The following is an 18285-nucleotide window of genomic DNA, read 5'->3' on the forward strand; positions in this document are numbered from 1 at the left end:
CTAACTCAGGTTTCCTCTCTATAGGACTCTCTTTCACGGCCCGCGTAGAAAGAGTTCCAATTCAGGGTTCAGCTTCTGGAGAAGGGCCGCACACAAATGAAGAGACTTGAAGAAATTCAATTTGGCGATTTGGGGGGCCAGGTGGTAGTCCAACTCTAGTGGGAGAACTACTCCTGCTCTGGCCCTGCCATCCCCTTTTATTGAGGCTTTGGGGAAAACATCTTAAGCAACATAAACAGAAATTTACATGTAGCCCCTGGGCAGGAAATAACAGAAACTTACACAGGACAAATAAGGTAGATTCTGCTTCAGCTAACATAATCTCAACTAAAGGTTAGAGCAATTAAGGTTGTTGACCAGCCTTCCTGGCTTCCTGTCAACATCTCTTTTTCAGTGAAACTGATTTGGTTTCCAGCACCTCTCCTTCTGAGATGACCCTTTCTTATTCAGCACTGCCTTAGCCAGGCCTCTCCTGAGAATCTCAACCTGTATGGAAAGAGATGTTATGAGGGACCAGCTCCTGTGATCATGGGGCATGAGAAGTTGAATGATCTGTTGTCTGCAAGTTGGAGGCTGAGGAACCCAGTGGTGTTCTAGTCCAAACCCCAAACGCCTGTAAACCAGAGAGCCAATGATGTAAGTTCAAGAACAAGTTCAAAGGGCTGAGAACCAGAAGCACAGATGTCTGAGGGCAGGAGAAAATAAAGGTCTCAGCTCAAAGAAGCCTTCCTCAGGTCCTGGTCCAGGTAACAATGCCTCCTTATATCCGTGCCAAGGTTTTTTTAGACTCTCCAATAGGGAAAACATGATTTTTTTTTTTTTTTTTTTTTTTTTTTTACATATATTTAAGTTTAGATTGGCTTCTAACAAGGAAACAAAGCACACACTGTGCAGAGGCCAAGAATTACAAGCCTGAGCATTCATCGCCCAGCGCTGGAATTGACCCGTGGTAGGTATTCCTATTTTAGAAAGCATCCACAGTCATCATGGGTCCACCTCAGGCGTTAACACAGTCGGATAACGAGTCAGCCCTTCTGTGAAGGGCTGATCCAACTTCCCTGTCCTGTAAAATGGGTATGAGAGTCCTGGCTTGCTCTCTACGTCACCACATCTTTAGAAGGAGGAGATCTGATCCCACCTATTAAACACCATGCAGTCCTTAAAAAGAGGCAATATCCTTTTCCTCGGTGACACTGCTGCTGGGCCACTTGTCAAGTGAGGTCATGTGGCAGGTGGGGTGAGCTGGCAATTTCCTAGGCAGCGTGGCATTGCCCGCACCTCCCCAGGGAGGCCTGTGGGCTTTCAACTTCCTTCCCCCAGAGAAATACAGAAGGCAGTCCCCCCTCCCTCTGAAAATGTCCAGGGGGAAAGACTCGCAGAAACCTCCGCTAGCCTGCTAGGGAAGGATGGGCAGGTGGGGGAGAAGCCGGTTACCCCATCCACCTAGCCTGCTCAGCTAAAATCTATCATGGAGGGGCAGGCCCCGCCCGCAGGACATGAGGTCCTGATCCCAGCTGGTTTCCTAGTGAGCCAGAAGCAGCAAGGCCTGAGCCAAACTCCTGGGGCCAGGGCAGCCCTGCTGATGCCCCGTGAGCTGTTGCTTCCATCAGTCAGCGCAACACAGCTGGCGGGTTGGACTCTGATACCTGTCTCAGGATGCTCCTGGCAAAGGACCACATGTGTCATTGCCACCTGACTCTGACTAATAGGCTGTGGGTGTCAAACTCCAAGCCAGAGGGTGATGTGGCCGAGTATGGCTGAAGCCGCATGGGCAGTGGGCATGTGACTCTCCCCACGCTCCCCTCCCCACTGTCCCTCTCCGTCTCTCCTGTGCCACTGACACAAACTCAGCGAAGAGACGGAATGGCAGGTGGGGCCTGCTCTGGTCCCACAATGCCGGATCCTAACCCCAGCTCCTCGACTTGGGGAGCTGTTTGTCCTTAGGCAAATTACTTAATTTCTGTGTGCTTCAAAATCCTTAAATCCATCCATAATATGAAGATTAAAAAAAAAATGTAACTTACGCCAAGACCTAGGAGAATTAAAAGAATGAACATAGCCCTAAGCCCTAACCAGTTTGGCTCAGTGGATAGAGCGTCGGCCTGTGGACTGAAGGATCCCAGGTTAGATTTCGATCAAGGGCACGTGCCTTGGTTGCTGGCACATCCCCAGTCGGGAGTGTGCAGGATGTGGCTGATTGATGTTTCCTCTTATTTATGTTTCTAACTCTCTATCCCTTTCCCCTCCTCTCTAAAAAATCAATAAAATATATTTTTTTAAAAAAGAAAAGAGTAAACATGCAAAAAACACATATACACACACAAAACAAACAAACAAACAAACAAACAAAACCCCAAAACCTCAGGCCTGACTCAGGGTAGGTGCTTAGTAAACGATGGTATTCAGTAATAAGAAGGATCCCTTCAGCCCTCTGTCGCCTGCTCCACACTGAGTCAGGGAGGGAGCTGTTAAGAAATATGAAGTTGCCAAAGAATGTAGCCAGTTCCCCAGCTGTGGGCCACCTCTTCCTGATCCTTTTGTAACTGCCTTTAGGAAGCCCCTGGATCCACACTGACACTGCAGCTTTCCTACCTGGCCCCGCTTTTACAGCTACAGTGGCCTCAGTTATACCTCTTCCCTGCCTCTCCCATACCCCGCAGGTACACTCTCCAAAGACAGAGTTCATTTGGTCTCTTTCTAGCTTTTCTGCCCCTGGAACTCCACTTTTAGCAAATTTGGGGGGGAAATCAATAACCACCATTAAAATCCAGATCTATTTTCCCTGTCTGAGACCTACTATTTCAGAAAACTGAAGCCTCCACACAAATTAATTCACACTTTTAGACACCTGCTTCTTCAGAGGATTGTTTCCTAAGCTTCCGGAGGGAACGCTGGAGAAGGTGAGACCCCAGAGAGTCCCACTGCCACCTGCTCCGGACAAAAGAGGGCGGAGGCGGGGCCTCCAGGAGCCCTCTGGGCCAGCCCCTGCGGAGCCCTTTCTAAACCTCTGTGCCCAGGGTGGAGGAGGGACCTCTGTTCTTACTCCATGTGGTGTGGACAACGAGGGGCATGAAAGATGGCCGGGATGAGAGGGCTGAGTCGAGAGTCCACAGTGTGCCTCGGACCACCTGGGGCTCCCGAACACAGGACATCGAGTCTCACCCCCAGAGTCTCAGGAGAACAGGATGGGTCCTGAGAATTGGCATGTTTTGAGAACCACTGGTTTACCCAAACCAAAGGAATTCTCCAGCTTCTCTCGAGCAACCCAAAGACCCTGCTTCCGTTTCGCTCCTTAATTCTTCCATGGAGCAGAGCCACTGGGTGAGCAGCGCTGCCTTCAGGAGGTCAGGCTCTCGGGTCAGACTGCCTGGTCTGAATCTCGGCCTCGTCTGATCAGCCGTGTGGTCCTGGCCATGTTACTTAGCCTCTGTGGCCCAGGTTCCTCGCATGAATAACGGCTGACATTTCCTGAGCGCCTGCTTTATTATAGGCCGGGTGCAGCTCTCACGTACTTACTAGTAACTGTTTATCTGTTAAATCCTGACAAGACCATAAGGTAAGAGCCATTATTCTCCCCAATTTACAGGTGAGGAAATTGGGGTGCAGGAAAGGATAATCATTATAAACACCTCATAAGGTCATTGATGGATTCAATGAGATAACCCATGTCAAGCATCTGATCATCTAAGACAGTTACTTTAAAAAATATACTATATATATATATATATATATATATATATATATATATATATATTATTGATTTTTTTACAGAGAGGAAGAGAGAGGGATAGAGAGTTAGAAACATCAATGAGAGAGAATCATTGATCAGCTGCCTCTTGCACACCCCCTACTGGGGATGTACCCGCAATCAAGGTACATGCCCTTGACCGGAATCGAACCTGGGACCTTTCAGTCCACAGGCTCTACCACTGAGCCAAACCGGTTTCGGCTATTACTCACTTTTACTATGGAAACAAGAGGGGTCTTTTTGAGAATCCTAAGGACTTGCCTAAGAGAATGGACCACCCGGCTTCCTTCCGGACCCTACAGAAAAGAAGTAAATCACATTCCCCGTTTTGTCCCGCATTTCAGTCCTCCCATGAGAGATGGACTACCCTTTCCGAGTTTCTGTCCCAGAGAGCTGTCACAGTTTTCAGGGCTTGGGGCACGTGGGGTGGAGCAGAGGGAGCTGGGGAAGGGGAGGGGCGGGAGAGGGACATCTGAGGGAAAGCTGTGGGGTGTGCGCCTGGGTAAGCAGGAGTCCTGATGAGACCTGACAGGGCAGCTCTGCAAAACTCACCAAAGAGGAGAGAGACAGAGAGGAGAGAGAATGCTGAGCCCCTGAGTGGCGCCAGCACATCCCTTGTGACTAATTGGTTTTTCTACCAGAGCGGGAGGGCAGGGATGGAGACCTGGTCTTGCTTTTCCTGGCCTCCACACGTGTTAAGCTTTCTTTTCACAGCTCAGGGCAGGGGGGCTTTTGTTAAACCTAGGCTCAATTTGAATACTAATTGGTATTAATCACCATCATCAAAGGGAGTGAAAAGCTGGTGATCAAACCTTCAGTACTTTGCAGCTATAAGTCAAATATTCTGAGACGCAAGGATCCATTAGTCAGCTCGAACTGTGTGCTCGGTCACCTCCCAGCGGTTAACAGTGGCTCTTGAACATCCTCTCTGTCCCCACAGGCTGCCCTGTCTTTGGATTGGCTAATACCTACCAACCCTTAGGATACAGCTCCCCTGGACTGATCCTTGACTTCCTTTCCCCACCCTGCTCCTTGCCGAGACTGGAATAGGAGCCCACCCTTGGTAACTACAGACTTTCTCAGAACCCCAGTTCTTATCAAGCTGTGGCCCAATGGTCTCCTCACTTGCCTGCCTTCTTCCCAAAACACTTGGGCATAAGCATCATATTCACCTTTCATTTCCCAGTGCTGAGCACAGCACTAGGCTGACAGTAGTTGATCAGGTGGGTGTTTGTGCATGGCTACCCCCTTCTTGCCATGCTAAATGGAAGGGAAGCTCCCCAAACGAAGGCCTGGTTCCCTAGACTCCAGGAGAACAATGTCAGGAAGTGTTAGCTTGGTGAGTGGTAAACACTGGGATGAGAACGTTTGCCCAGAGCCAGCTTCAACTGGTGATGAATTTATTGGGTTGTGAGCAAACAAGAGGTGCCTGCTCAGGGTATGAACTGGTGCCAGTGAGGACAGAAGAATGAGAAGTGTGCCTGAGCTGAGTCAGAAGAACACAGGCTTACACAAGAGGCCTCACTGTCCATGCTTGCTAGACACCTCGTTCCTCCTGTGATTACAATTCTGATAAGGTGAGCAGATGTTAACGAAAGAAATGGTCAAACCTGTAAGGAATTTTTGCGAGTTTATGTGAGCCATAAATGGTCAATAATGGCCAGGAAGCAGGATCTCAATGCATTGAGACAATGCTCCAGAGAATGGTGATTTTTCACCTATTTTTATGAATGACCATCCAAGGTGGAGACTGTAAGTGAGTCACATGAAATCCATCGGTGATAGATTAGGGAGGAGGGAGAAAGCAAAGAGGGGAAGCCTCTGGGATTGCATAAAAAGTAAAAGGATAGACACATGCTTATTTTATATAGGTGGATACAGAAGAGTTACCAGTTCACAATTAACATGATAGTAACAATGAGAGAATTTGTGGTCTCCCCCTGGCACATCGGTTGTGCCCTGAGGGGTCCGGAGAAAAGGAAGCTATAAGTTACCCTGACTTTCCAAAGGTATGTTATCTAGATGAAGAACTAAAAAATAGCCGGGACCGGTTTGGCTCAGTGGATAGAGCGTCGGCTTGGGGACTGAAGGGTCCCGGGTTCGATTCCGGTCAAGGGCATGTACCTTGGTTGCGGGCATATCCCCAGTAAGGGGTGTGCAAGAGGCAGCTGATCTATGACTCTCTCATCGATGTTTCTAACTCTCTATCTCCCTTCCTCTCTGTATAAAATCAATAAAATATATTTAAAAAAAAAAAGAACTAAAAAATAAAGAGGTCATGATTCCTTCACCAAACATGCATTGCATTCACAAATTTTTCAGAGAAACTTACTGGGCATCTAGTAAGTGACAGGCCCTTTAGCAGGGACAAGAGCTGTAACAGTAAGTGAGACTTGACCTCTGAACCAGAGAGACCTCATTCACTTTGAGAAACTTCCTGGCCATTCTGCCAGTTGCCAACTCAGGGAAAAGCTTTGTGTCTATTCTCACTTGAGATTGAAATACGCTGCAGTGGCTTCCACTGGCCATAATCAAATACCTTACGAAATGTATTTCAGCAGCTTGTAACTCATTCATCTCAAAGCGAAAGTCACACTAAACGGCAGAAAAACCAATCCCCTGATTCTTTTGAAATAGTTTTCTTCCTCTTCCTGTTGTCCTAACCCTTACTCTGGGAAACTTGGGGAATTTGCTTTTGCCTTCCAGTTGGCTGGCCACAGGTTCATGGGGATTTCATAAATGCTAATCTCATTCAAATATGCGATTTCCTCGTTAGCTTGCCCCTGTTCCAGTTTTAGTTCCAGAACTCTGTATCCAGGATGAGGAATTCCGAAGGGGGAAAGAGGCTGTCCATCATCTCCCCCAGTTCCGCTGTTGGCTGGAGCTGGCGTGTGCCCTCCTGGTTCCACCCCTGATGCCCAGTGACCTAGGGCTATCACTTCCCCAGTCGTGTTAGTGGAAGGGACTTTCCACCCACTGAAGCACTGACAGGCCCTCGAGGATTCTTGGAAAAGTAAAGGCAACTGGTTATTATTAATTTATCTTCAGCCTGGAAAAACCTGACTCCGTGAGGCTCAGAATGTCCTGCTGAGGATCAGAGTCGGTGCAGGTAACAGCATCAAAGACCTGGGTCACGGGTCACAGAGAATGTGGCTCCACCATTCCCTTTTAGGGAACTTGAGCGTGGAAAATGAGAAGGGCGAGCATCCAGGCCCCCAGGTGGGAGGGCGCGGGAGGCGCGGGTGGAGAGGTGAGGGACTCGCAGATTTCTTCTCTCTCTGTAGTTCTCTTTCTGGCAGGCTTCAGTTCTCTCCCTTCGCTGATTCTGATAGGAAACTTCATTGTTGAGCCTCCTCTGAGGTTCCAAGCATCCTGTGATTTAGAAAGCATTTAAAAACAATAATATAATAGCAGGATTAGTTGATAGTTAGTATTGAGCACTTATTATGCACCAGGCATATTGGAGCACTTTTCTTGACATGATGTATTTCAGTCTCATGACAGTTTTGCCCAAAACCACACGGCAGGTGTAAGGTGTAGGTCAGGGTGTGACCCATCAGGCTGACCCCCAGCTGCCCTGCCCTTGGCCACTAAGCTGTGAACACTCCTGCCGTTGTCATTTTTCAGAAACAAATGTTACTTCTCCTTGCTTATCTGTTCCTTGTTGCTTTTCAGTTGGAAGCTGGTCTGCTCCAGCAATTGTCAGGCACAAACAAGAGGTGTGACTTTGTGAACAGCCCCCGATCTCAACTATTTACAAATCAGAAAGAGGCACAGAGAACCCCAAGCAGGCTGGATTCCTTGGGGAAGATTGTTGTGCAGTTCTCTTCCTCCCAGTCCCGGGAACCCACAGAAATCCCCATCCTGGATCCCAGAATGTCTCTCCTTTTCTCAATTTTACTCAAAACCCCTTTTCTCTCTCTCTCACTTAGAGCCAGTTGCTTGGAATCAAATTCCTAAGAGCACATTGAAGAAAAATCAAACCAAGGTTAAAAGAGGGATAATTTAAAAATAAAAGGGATTTCTTTCATTCCTCGAGGGCAAATGCTGTGCCTTAAGAAAATCCCAGACTGAACATAACCCGAGTGACTAACAGGTGACTAGGCACACTCAGGCCTGTTGGGGGTTGAAGGGATTCAGAACAGGTCTCCCCAGGAGGGGCTTTCTTGGCAGGCGAATTATTTTGAGCCGAAGGCAATGGAGATCTTTTGGGCTCAGAAGTGCCTGCCCCTCCCTAACTGCCAAGCAGTATTTAAATTGAGGGACTTCCCCACAAGAAGAGTTATTACCAGAGATCACTTTCAACTACTGATCTATATGGCAGGACGAGCATATAATGACTCACTGTCTGCTCTTACCATCCTGCAGGAGACCTGGGCCATCTGAAGCCTGGCCTTGTCCTTAGCTCAGACTGGCATATGTACCTCATTTTCCTTTTCTGTCTCTGAACCTCTCATGTATGTGGGCCTCTCTCTTGTGTATATGAGGTCCCCATACATAACATACGTAATTATATTTTATCTTATTAATCTGTCTTGTAACTATTTAATTATTAGAACAGCAGGAAAAAACCTAGAAGAGTAGAGAAAACATTTCTTCGCTACCTGAGGGAGTTCCTGGGCTGTGACCATTTTTTAAAAGGAAAATGGAAGACTTTTGATTTCAAGTAATTGGGGAGGGGGGGATCACTATTGCTTTAAGCATTGAAAACAGATATATCTCTAAAAGAAATGCCAACCCTTTGGAGAATCTCTGAAAAGCCCAGCTATGTGTTACCAAAAGCCAACTCCATCCCTACCCCAAACATAGGTACTCCTGCTTGGGAAGGTGTGAGTTCTAAAGATCAGTTGTCATGGAAACAAAGCTAGGGCACGGATAGCTCTTTGGGTCTCATAGGGCCTCTCCCAGGAGGCATTGCTCTGGGGAAACAGTGGACAGACACAGCCACAAAGGGACAGTCTGGGGTCAGTAAGCCCCAGATCGAAAAGCTTCACCCTCCCCATATTTCTTGTTCCTGCATGGGAAAGGCATGGAGAGCTGCGAGGAAGTGAGGTTTGGAGTTAATTTTGTATTAACTCCATGAATGACACTCTTCTCCTGATTTTTTATTTTTTTTTCTTCTCTTTCTCCCCATCTACTCTGCTTGCTTCCCACATTGTCCTGCTCAAGCACAATAGTACCATACTGACCTCTTTTCCAGACTCTCAAGAGTGGACAAACCAGTTTCTCAGCTGTCACCTCCACAGGCATCACTGACTCCTGGGACTGGCCAACCTGAACTGGAGAGACAGGATGTGCCTTTGACTGAGCACACGGGAGCAGCCTTCTCACGAGAGATGCCCATTTCAGTTGCTCCTAGGGCCAGCACCTCATTCAGACTTCCTGAGGTTGTAATTGCAGCAGCATTTTTGGGTCATGCAACAGTGGCTGACGCCCTGATTTACAGGTATAAAGGTTTAGTCATCTTTGTCCAACATAGTACCAGTGAGTTTCTGTGGTATTGCCAGCTCAGCTTCACCTACTTCCTTTGAAAACTGTCTCTCTTTCTCCCCTCTCCCCCGCCCCCCCCCCCCATCTCATCCTTGGGGTGTTTTTATGCAGCCCCACCCGGCGGTCATCATTGATGGCATGATGCCAAGGTAGGGTTCCCAGTTGGGCCGGGTGACTTAGCCTGCAGTTAGGTGCTTAGAAACATAGTGGCCAAAAGCTACAAGCCATAAAGCTTAGAAGACACCAGGATCAGTTATCCACCGTGTGGAAATAGTCTACAACAGGAAAAGGGAAAAGACAACGCCCAGGGGAAGGGAAAACGATGAGAATGAATCACCGAGTCAGGTCCCTGCTCCATGCTTCCTGGGTCTGCAGTACCCCTGTCCATCTTGTGGGCTGGTTGCTCAGGGAGAAAAGCCAGCATCCTTCGAGTGCACTTGCATATTTTAAAGATATACATTCCGTTTCCGTCACTTGCCACCAAAAGGATCCTGACTCTTCTCTGGCACTGAGCAGCACTTTGCAAATGTTTGCTGAATGACGGATGAGAATGTCCAAATTCAGAATAACAAGAGGCTGGAAGACGTGGGAAAGGCCACTTGGTTTATCCTTCATTCTCAGGGCAGACCCCCAGGCACTCCAGCCAAGGACAAGGGGCTCTTATTTGTAAAGCCCTCCTGGGAAAAGGTTTTATAAAACGTCTCTTGGTTACTTAACAAAAGAGAGGAGAAGAGAGAGGCGAGGAGAGGAGAGAAGAGGAGAGGAGAGGAGAGGAGAGGAGAAGAGGAGAAGAGAATGGGCAAGCATGACATCTTCAGTCTCATCTTCTGTACAGTTCTCCTGCATCCCATTCTCAGCCTTGAAGATCTCCTCCTCATTTGAAATATTTAATCTTTCACCTCTTTCCATTTTTCATGTCACTACAATTTACTCTTATTTCCCAATCTTTTTTGTTGGTTTGTTTTGGTTAATAGCATCACATACATCATTGTCCCCTGATGATAAGCCTTATCACTTTTCCAGAGAATTAGGCAGCTCAGCCACGAGAGATAGGTGTATGATGTACAATCTCTCATTCGGCAAACATTTGTAATAGCTGTGCATGTGGTAGGCACTATGCTAAGAGCTGTGTATGGATACATTGCAGCTAGCTGCTCAGAGAAAGTGAGTCACTTCAATCCTAGCCTAGACCTGATATGGAATTCCATTTGTCTGAAATTGAAATCATTAAAGCCATTGTCCTTATTTTCTTCATTGATCCATTCATTATTCACTTGCTGAACAAATATTTTTGAGTTTCTGTTTGGGGCTGGATACCGCTCTGGCCATGGACTTAGAGTTGAATAAGGTCCCTATATTCTAGTAGGAGAAGACAGGAAAAAAAGCAAGGTGACAATTAACTATCATTCCAGGCAGTATCAGATAGTGATAATTTCTTTGATAAAAGAAGCAGAATAAAGGGTTAAGCATCCCGAGCTGGAGGTAGGTTGTTATAGAAGAGATAACCAAGGGGGTCTTCTCTGAGGAGGTGACGTTTAAAAGGAGACCTGATTTATGCAAAAAGGTTCAGTCGTGCAAACTTCTGATATAATAGCAGCCCTCCTGCCAGATGGCCTGAGGAATTGGACTAGATGTTCTCTGGGGCTCCTTCCAGTAGGAAAAAAGCGACCATCCAGCCCTCCTTCATGTCAGGGAGGCCATAGATGCCTGACTCAGACAAGTGCCAATCTTCCAGGGAAAGAGAACTGGCTCTTAGCACTGAATGAGCATCCTGATGCTGTGGTCAACATGCCATGTAAACCATGATTTCCCCACCTGTAACCTTGGGGTGGTTGCAACAAAATATTCTGCTCAGGGTTTAAACTCCCGGGAAAGAGACGAGAGGCTAAATCCCTCCGCAGGGGAGTCTAACTGGTGCTCTCTGGTTGCATGAGAAAGCACTGATTTAATTTTTGCTAGAATAGGTGAACCACTCCAGGGGCCTTGCAGACCTCAGTTCTAAGGATTTCCTTTGCTTCCGGCAGTCCCCCCGACACCAGTTCACATTGAGACCGACAGGGGCCACACGAACAGCGTGAACTTAGACCTCGTGTATGAGTGCCAGCTTGTCGTCTCCATCCTCAGACGAGAGTGTCTCATTCTCTCTCCACCGGTGCCATGACCAAGACATGCAAAATGTTTTGGCTCTTTCTCTGTGTGGGGTGGGCTTATTTCTTGTTGACCTCTGTAGCCCTTTGGTGTCTCAGCTTTGTGGGAGGGTTTCTCATTAGATCTCTCATCTTGGGCATTACTTTTTCTTTATTAGCACATCTTTTCATTAAAGGCACGTTAAGTGTGGGTTGAGCAATCCAGTCATTAGTTAGAAAGCTGAGCATTTTGGGAAAGGGGCTGTAGGATGAGGGTGCCACACGAGGGGAGAAAGCCGCTGAAGAGAGATGTGGCAACAAATGGAAAGACCAGTTCACAACCTGCAGTCAGTCAGAAAATAGCAAGACCCTGATGTGACTGATAGGACACTATCACGATTTGGCTGCAGAGCCATTTGGAGTCTGCTTATCTGGGGAAGAGATAAGACATCAGCAAGGCCTGGTACATCAAAGCCTGAACTGAAGCCAGGACAGTGGCTCCACGGGTGCACTCAGTGTAACTACAGTTCAATGTGTGTGGCCCACGTTGCCTACCTGGAAGGCAGAGTATCTGGGGCCCTTGTCCACCACTTGCTTATCCTTTATCCTCCCTACTAGATGTGGGTTCCACGAAGGGCGGGAGCCTTGGCTTCCTTCTTAACCAGCGTCGTTGTCCCAGTGCCTCCCATAGCACCTGACTCCTACGAGGGCTTAACGAATGTATGTGCAGAGAATGAGTGGGAGATGGGCCACTGTTGGCATTGTCTCTGGTGTTCTAGGGTCTCAGGCCTGAGTCTGCAGCACTTGAGAGGTTCAGTGACCAGGCCCAAAGCAAAGAGTCGAAGGTTCAGAGATCCTGGAAGTGGGAGGCCAGCTGTAAAGCCAAGTGGGTCAGGAAGGAGGGCAACTGGTGTTTGTGAAGGGCTGGGCTTTCACCACAGACACCAGGCTTCCAAGATGATGAACTCCTCCTGCCCTTGACATGACCAAGGACCTCCTTCCCACTCCACAAATATCTCCACATTCCTCCCCACTGCAGCACTTCCTCCGTTTTTAGGACTGTGGTTGCCAATCAAAACACCAGGGCCACCCTAGCCGATGTGGCTCAGTGGATAGATCATCAGCCTGCAGTCTGACGAGTCCCAGGTTCAATTCCAGTTAAGGACACAAACTTTGCCGAAACCGGTTTGGCTCAGTGGTAGAGCGTCGGTCTGTGGACTGAGAGGTCCCGGGTTCGATTTCGGTCAGGGGCATGTATGTTGGTTGCAGGCACATCCCCAGTAGGGGGTGTGCAAGAGGCAGCTGGTCGATGTTTCTCTCTCATCGACATTTCTAGCTCTCTATCTCTCTCCCTTCTTCTCTGTAAAAATCAATAAAATATATTAAAAAAAAAAAAAAAAAAGGATACAAGCCTTGGTTTTGGGCTCTATCCCCAGTGGGGATGTGCAGGAGGCAGCCAATCAATGCTTCTCTCTCTTCATTGATGTTTCTATCTTCTCTCCCTCTCTTTTCCTTTCTGAAATAAAAAAAAAAAATTTTAAAAAAATAAATAAACAACAATAACAACTTAAACCTTGTTTATTTGGCCCGTGTTAGCCTTTGAGTTCGACATGCTTGGTGTACAGAGTCAGATTTACGAATGTTAAATGAAAACAAGCGATTGCTCCTGTGGTCAGAGATGCTACCCTCGTGCGTTTTAATGGGGAACACCACTCCAGCTTGGATCTGACTCATGGGGTTTCATTGCCTTTGCTATTTTATAATTCACACTCGTAACACGGAGGTTCCAGTGTGGTGAGTGGGGGGCTCATGCACTGATGATGTAGCCACTGAGGTTCTGCGTATTTGTAGGAGAATCTTTGCCGTGTTGAGCTTTCACAGACATTAAGAGTTGTCAAATACCAGCTACCTGAGAAGCTAGAGTGTGTGATGGCATAGGGAGTTCATTAGCTTTATCACAACACTCACAATGCGGAATTCTAGTACATGGTAGCAGAAATGGGCATTTTTACCTGTTGCTTATGTTTTATTTCAAATTAAAATGCAGATATAGGATAAATAATGCAATTCACCCATGTCTCTTACACATCAACAAAGAAAGAAAATAAAAACAAATGGGTCATGACGGTAAACCAGGTGTCCAAGCTGAACAAGACCACGCACACTAACAGGACAAGCAGGCGTTGGTTGGTGGCGCGTCACTGGGGAAGCGTGAAGTGGCATATTGTGCCAGGAAAGCTAACGCTGTTTCCATCTGCATTTCTGGAAGCAGGAGATCGGGAAAGAGGGAAGGATTTTCATCAAGGTGCCGGGAAGGGGCTGCATTTGTTCAGTGGGAAGCACTGTGTGCCCACATTATGGCTGCTGTTGAATGGGAGGAGAACAATGGCAACTTTGAGGCAAAGGCAGAATAGATGAGAATGCACCAAGTATGTGTTGCTGCTTGCCAGTGCTAGCATTTTAGTAGCAAAACTTCCAAGGGCCAGAGATAGACTTTATCTTCCAAAGGGATGCTTACTGGACTTTGTAGTGTCCAAGGACGGTATTGTCTGAGTTAGGAAGGAAATAATTATGTTGTCAGTTGTCCCATTCCAAAGCTAGACAGGCCCTGCAACATTGAAAGGGTTTTTGTTTGTTTGTTTGCTTCCTCCTCTTTTGTTTCTGGGTCCGTGAAATATTCATGTGGCTTAAAATTCAAAGAGTAAATCAAGTTGTCCTATAAAAAAATGTTCTCCCTCTGCCAATTTCTGTCCGCCAGCCTCTCCTCAGGGCCAACTAACGTCAGTCACCATCTTCCTTGTTGTTTCGTGTATGTCTTATTATGAAACTTTCTCCCTGGGACAGCCTAGGGTGCAAGGGTGTCCTGACTCTCTGGCTGTGTGACTGACATCCCTAAGGATGACCTCCGCTCCACAGGACTGAGTGAAGGCCAATCCCTAAAGGCTTAGGAACACGTTTTCCTGGAAACAGCAGGCACCGGCCAGCCCCTGACTTGACTGTTCTGCACCCTGCTGGTTAGGCAGTTAAACATCTGCAAAGAACAAGAGATAACATCCTGTGGGGGCGAATGTGGCTCTATCTCCTCTTACCAACTTTCCTGACAAGGTCACACAATTGCATCTTTGTTCCTGTCCGGGAGCGAACAGTTGATGCCATGGACCGCATTATTGCTGTAATCACTGGGGCTTTTGTTTATGGAGGGCAGTAACTCAGGCTTATTCACACACAGGCCTGCCCAAGTGTTCTTCACATGTGTGTTCTTTCTCCAGTGGAAGCCATAAGTGCTTCAAAGGTAAGGTCCTAATACCTAACATCACTTTCTTCCGTCTAAGCATATACCTTTGCATATGTCTGAGTAGCTCCGTGGGGACATGCTCTCTTCATTAAGTTATACATTTTTTTTCTAGGGAGACAAGAATTCCATGTACGAAACAGGGACAGAACTTACTAAAGTGCTAAATTGAGATGGGTTTGACGGGACATGGTTGCAACAGGACTGATCATCCCTGTTCTCTCTAGAGATGACATTTTACCCATTTCCAAATTTCCTAATTTAACCTCGATTCTGAAGACGTTAGTGTACAGCTGTATTAGGAGAAACAAGTTCTGTGCTTCCTCCTCTTCTCAGAAATCTTCTAGATTCTGCCTGGTAATGCCTTCCCCCAACCTGAGTAACCACACCCAAGCAGGGCTCTCCTAGGAGGAGATAGGCAGTTCTGCCTAATTTATTACACTTCAGCTACTTGGAATTGTATGGTTCTTACACATCCAGGAAGGCAGGCAGCTCAGTTGTGTGCCAGGAGCCAGTAGGTCCCTGGCAGGCCTCCCATGAGCTGTGGCAGTTGGGGACCTGGCGAAAGATGGGGTGACCCTGAGCAGAGCACCTGGTGGTAAAAGCCTGCAGGATGTCTCAGCTTAAACTGGGGACTGGAGGTGACAATGATTTTTTTTAAAGCTTCAACATGGATTTCCCTAAATACAGCATTCTTCTTCCTTCCTGGCAATAAAGGAGTTGTGCTGATTGACTGGTTTTCAAGTTCCCTGTTGGGGTGAAAGAAAGTGAAAGTGTAGGAAGGAGTAAGTCTGACTCATGCTCATGGATTTTTATTGTAATGAGAATCATATATTTTTAAAATAGCAAAATTAGGCCGGGACCGGTTTGGCTCAATGGATAGAGCGTCGGCTTGGGGACTGAAGGGTCCCGGGTTCGGTTCCGGTCAAGGGCATGTACCTTGGTTGCGGGCATATCCCCGGTAGGGGGTGTGCAAGAGGCAGCTGATCTATGACTCTCTCATCAATGTTTCTAACTCTCTATCTCTCTCCCTTCCTCTCTATATAAAATCAATAAAATATATTTTAAAAAAATAATAAAATAAAATAGCAAAATTAGGCTTCATCCTGGAAACAAAGACTACCCAAGATGATCTATGTTAAAAAAATCTGAACTGTGCATGACTTTGAAAAAGGAATTACATTCTGAGTATATGTTTAGAGTGAAGGAACTGTCCTGGCCCATTTATGAGAGGTTTTTGAATGCTCAGGAGCACACGGTAGGTAAAACAATAATGGACAAGTCCAAATTAGTACCTCCACGGATCCAGCTCAGTACAGAAAGGGTGGCAGAGTCACTCACTTGACCCCACAGCACAGAGAGAAGGCAAGTGTGGGACGCATAGGTTGACTTCATAGAAACACTCTTATTGGTAGGAAAAAGTCTGGCAGCATACGTGTGGCTCTATTTGCAAGTTGAAATGGAAATGGTGAGATTGGGTTGGTCATTGTGGAGAGGTTTGTCAAGAGCTGGGCTTCCTAATTGAGGACATTCGTCTTTAGTGTCATTACTTTCCAGAAAACCGTTGCAGGACTAGAGAGAAAAGGCAATTCACCATCTGGCTGGCTGTCCAGCAAAGCTGCTGACCAGACAGCACTAGTGTGCTAAGGCTGCATTGGGTCCAGGGTTGGACCTCAGATTCTGGGAAATGAGTTCACACGTAACCAAAAGCAAACAGACTAACAAGCATTTGAAAAGAGAAACGAAAGTTCAAAGGGAACTAGTCTTTGTGCCAACTGGACAACCCGCTCTATTACTTAACCAAAATGAGGTTGTTAAGTAGACCATGTGAGCAAAGGGAGGTAAATGATGCTAAAGGTCAATATCATTGAACTTTGAAAACCTGCTGCTGCCTTCTTTCTAGTACCTCTGCCCAGGGGCCAGCTTACTCACCGAGTAGTTGAGTTACAGCATCCTGGCAACCCTTCCCTGGAAGGCTGGCGATGCGAGGGTGTATTCTCTACACCAGAAATTCACAAAGGATCGTCCGAGGACCCCCAGGAGTCTCTGAAATCCTTTCTGGGGTGTCTGTGAGGTCAATGTTATTTTCATAATAATACTACTATGTTACCTGCCTTTTTTACTTTTCTTGTCCCCTAAGGGCCCAAGGGATTTTTCCAGAGGCCACATGTCATAGGATAATACCATCATTCTCACAACTAATGAAAGGTGTGCTTGTATATTGTTGTGTTTTTAAAATTTCTTAATTTAAATTTTTGTGATAAATATAAGTAGATATGATCCACATAAAAAAAAAAAAAAAAAAAAAAAAAAAAAAAAAAAGCTCTAAGACTCAATATTTAAGAGTGAAAAGGTTCCTAAGACCAAAAACCACCATACTAGAACAGGAGCAAAACACCAGAATGTTATTCCTTTTATAGGAGATTTTCAAAACACACTAAAACTCTAGATGAAGACTTCTTAATGTGGTTTAGAGAGCATTTCTCACTAAGCACATAATATTCAGATTACTTCAAAAGGTCCAAATTATTGCATGGGTATATATTCTCCAAATCCTCTTGTTGGATATATCCAGTTGGAGGAGGATGACAAGAAGGAGGTGGAGGCAGGTGAGTAAACATTTTTATCTGTGATTTGTTTGTCCTTTGACAATTATCTTATCTAAAATGGGTCATAATCCATGCATACCCTGAGAGGAAGTATGTACTATTTTTGGAGTTCTTGAACTGTAACTGAACTGAAACCAAGAATCATAGCCTCTCAGGAATATAGGGCAATCAAGCTAGTTGTTCTGGTTTTATGGAGTGTGTGTGGAGTGAGATGGAGAAAGAGAAAAGGAGGGAGTGAGGGAGGGAGAGAAGAGAGAGAGAGAGAGAGAGAGAGAGAGAGAGAGAGAGAGAGAGAGAGAGAGAGAGGGTCATTTTAAGCATCAGGCCTTTTGTTATTGATTTCTGGAGCTCATTCTTCAAATAGAGTCAGCATAGTGGTTGGTTCTCACATCTTGGTCCAAGGTCCACTTAGCTGGGCATTTATTTCACAAGGCCATTGCCTCCTAAGGGGTGTAAGAGGCTTTTTCCCTATGAGCCTCCCCGAAGCTGGGCATGGAATTTGGGGTCATAAATATAATACTTGGAAGTCTAGAGTTTTCTTTGGTCTCTCTGACACTACCGATACATGGGCCAGCACCCACCTGGTGAGACAAGTCCTCAAACCAGAGTAAGCAACTACAAAACACAGCGTTTGGTTTGAACTGGATTGAACAAAAATTAGATGAATGAATGTCTGATATACGCAAGGTGTCACAAGGAGAGCAAGACAAGTCACAGTTCCTGTCTTCAAGGATTACAACTGACCGTGTATCTTTTCCAGTGACAGAATCACAGTATCCTCTGTCATCTACCGGAGTTAACCGACAGAGATGAGGATAGAAGGGTGACCTCCATTTATTTCCTGTTTTTCTTCATGGGCTGAATCCTGAGGGACCTCCAGGAGCCATCTCCAGCCCCCTGGCCTGAAGGAAGAGCTGAAATAATTTCCACAGAAATCTCATGTCTTAGAAACAAGGAAATGATGCCTATTATAGTGCAATTAAGAATCTTTACCAAAATAAAATTAATGACACTCAAAAT

General features: G+C 46.4%; 1 long non-coding RNA gene across 1 annotated transcript; it reads left to right on the plus strand.

Annotated features, from left to right (window-relative positions):
• Nucleotides 1-16790: 16790 nt before the first annotated feature.
• LOC123652561 lies at nucleotides 16791-18284 on the plus strand. Its single transcript, XR_006741966.1, has 2 exons — nucleotides 16791-16864; nucleotides 18026-18284. It is a non-coding gene; the product is annotated as an uncharacterized LOC123652561 (long non-coding RNA).
• Nucleotide 18285: the final 1 nt, after the last annotated feature.

Source organism: Pipistrellus kuhlii, unplaced genomic scaffold (assembly GCF_014108245.1).
Source record: "Pipistrellus kuhlii isolate mPipKuh1 unplaced genomic scaffold, mPipKuh1.p scaffold_m20_p_18, whole genome shotgun sequence".
Classification (NCBI taxonomy): Eukaryota; Metazoa; Chordata; class Mammalia; order Chiroptera; family Vespertilionidae; genus Pipistrellus; species Pipistrellus kuhlii.